The 2,514-nt window shown below is 46.9% G+C and overlaps 1 protein-coding gene across 1 annotated transcript in view; it reads left to right on the forward strand.

Annotated features, from left to right (window-relative positions):
- The first annotated feature begins 6 nt into the window (after positions 1 to 6).
- The window catches only part of CNOT8 (CCR4-NOT transcription complex subunit 8), a 16,113-nt gene continuing 13,605 nt past the window's right edge, over positions 7 to 2,514 (forward strand). The window contains exon 1 of the mRNA XM_077780739.1: positions 7 to 85. The gene's annotated coding sequence lies outside the window, so the exon portion shown is untranslated. The remainder of the gene's footprint in view (positions 86 to 2,514) is intronic.

The following is a 2,514-nucleotide window of genomic DNA, read 5'->3' on the forward strand; positions in this document are numbered from 1 at the left end:
CAGGGGCTGCCGCCGCCGCCGCCGCCGCTGCCGCTCCCGGGGGACTCTGCCCGCAAGCCCGCGCTTCGCGGGCCCAGCCGTCAGGGTAAGCGGGCTCGCGCTCAGCAGAGAGAGGAGCGTGAGATGAGAGAGTGTGGGAGGCCATCGGGGAACTGTGGGAGGAAGGGGCATTGAGGCTTGCGTCAGGGGCAGGGGGTGTGAGAAGAGAAAGGCCCACCGAATAGTGGTACTATTACCAACCACTACCTAACAATAATGATATTCTAGTGGTTTGTGCCAGGACTTTATCAAGCACCTTGTTTACTTCCTGTTAACATCTACTGCAGTCCTTCGAGGTGTATATTACTAAACCCATTTTACAAGATAGGAAAACTGAGGCATCAGAGAATTTAAATAACTTATTCAAAGCCACACGGCTAGTCGGTGGCCTGGGTTCGAACGCAGGTCTGTCTGGCGCGAAGGCCTGTAATTCACTCACACTCACACTCACACACACACACACACACTCCCACCCACCCCTGGCCCGAAGGCCTGTAATTTTCTCTCTCTCTCTCGTTCTCTCTCTCTCTCTCTCTCTCTCTGTCTCTCTCTCACACACACACACACACACACACCCCAAAACAAACACAAAGAGGGGGGTAGGAGGAGAAGGGGCGGGATGAGTGTTGTTTGGAGAGGGAGGGTGATCCGGAACGGGAAGAGAACGATGATGGGAGACTAAGGGAGAGGACCCGAGTTTGGAACTTTGCAGGCCTCTCCTTTCTTGGTTCTTTTGGCCTCACAACTTTTCTAGTCTGTGTTTATGAGCCGTAACTATCGCTCTGGAGACCTGGACCACATGGTTGGTTTTAAGAGCTGGTTGAACTCCGGTTAAGTCCAGAGTAGTTGTCTTCGGACACTGTTTTGGGGGCGGAGATGATTGGGGGGGGGCGTCGTGTATGGAGAGGACCCTCTTCTAAGCTGCTGCCATTTCGTCTAACTTGCTCCTACTTCCTTTTCCATCATATCCATGCGCGGCAAAGCCTTTGTTCAATTCTCTGGAATTGAGGAAGTGATGTTTATTGTGTCCTTGCACATTTAGGCTTAAACGAAACAAAAGTGGAAACACCGAACTTCTTTTCATGAGCAAGTCTCTGGATTGCTTGCAGAGAAAGCTTCCGGTGGCTTTATTCGTAGTTGCTATTAAGAGCTTGCCTGGGTAAACAGCTTTGTTTTTGAGAGGTTTATCCTATAGGTTAGCCAGCGCCATCCCACAGATTGTACTGCAGATCAGTACAGGGCGGGGATCTCTGTAATCCCGGCGTCTGACCTTTCCTTCTTGAACAGTCTACTCCTGGGAACCAACAGGTCTCAGTGCTTGTATTTTGCTTTCATGTAGAGTGGAGTAGCTCAAGTGGGAGTCAAGTTTTAAAGTCATCCTGCGAGGCAAACTGCCATGGGATCAGAATTCTTAAAAATTCCTTAGAAGGTGCAAGGTTGTAGATGGCTATTCTGTTTCTAAGTAAATCCGGCACAGTTTTTCCTTCAGCTATAAACTTGTTACTGTTCCTCTGTTATCTGTTTCCAGATAAAGTACTTAACTTGCCTGTAGGGGTCGTGTTGCACAAATATATTTGAATGGAATAGAGCCTTCCCACGTTGTAAGGTGTACTGGGCCTTGCTGGCACTGAGAGGCACTGAGGGAGAAGGAAGACTAACCAAGGAGAACAGAATGTTTGTGATTCCCATTTTAGACTTCTTCTGGAGGGTGTGCTCGTGGAGTGGAAAGCAGTAGGCAAGACTGCTGGCATTGTTCAGTATTATTATTTCTCTCTTTTTTGGCTGGCATATCCAGTAATTTATGCTAAGCTAAACGTGCATAAGGTGATTCCTTTTCTGTGTTTGAATGGCACTACATTTTGGGGTTTGCAAGCTGTTTCGCCAGTTTTCCTAGAAAAGGGTTTGCTGTGAGAACATCTTAGGTATGTTTGCTAGTGGTCTGCACTTGTGCTCTCCATTTGTCAGGTATGTATAACAGTGGTTAGCTTTTTGAAAATGGCTTAGCTTTTGAAAAAAATTTTCTTTTGGAAATGGAAGCCATGACAGTGCCTTTTAAAATCAATGTCTCTAGGGGCGCCTGGGTGGCTCAGAAAGTTAGGCGTCTGACTTCGGCTCAGGTCATGATCTCAGGTCCATGGGTTCGAGCCCCACGTCAGGACTGTGCTGACAGCTCAGAGCCTGGAATCTGCTTCAGATTCTGTGTCTCCCTCTCTCTCTGCCCCTCCCCAACTCATACTGTGTCTCTCTCCCTCTCAAAAATAAGTAAAACATTAAAAATAAAAATAAAATTAATGTTTCTAAGTTTCCGTTTCTTATCCGGAAAAATGTAGTGAAGCTACCACTGTACAAAGTTGTTGTGAGGTTTCTCCGTTGTTAACTTTGAAGCAAAACCCCACATTTTGTATCATACCAACTGTATCTGTTTTGTATTATCTCTAAAAGATGAGGACTCTTTAAAAAAAAAAACCCGGTCAG

This window comes from Crocuta crocuta, unplaced genomic scaffold (assembly GCF_008692635.1).
Source record: "Crocuta crocuta isolate KB4526 unplaced genomic scaffold, BGI_CrCroc_1.0 scaffold343, whole genome shotgun sequence".
NCBI lineage: Eukaryota > Metazoa > Chordata > Mammalia > Carnivora > Hyaenidae > Crocuta > Crocuta crocuta.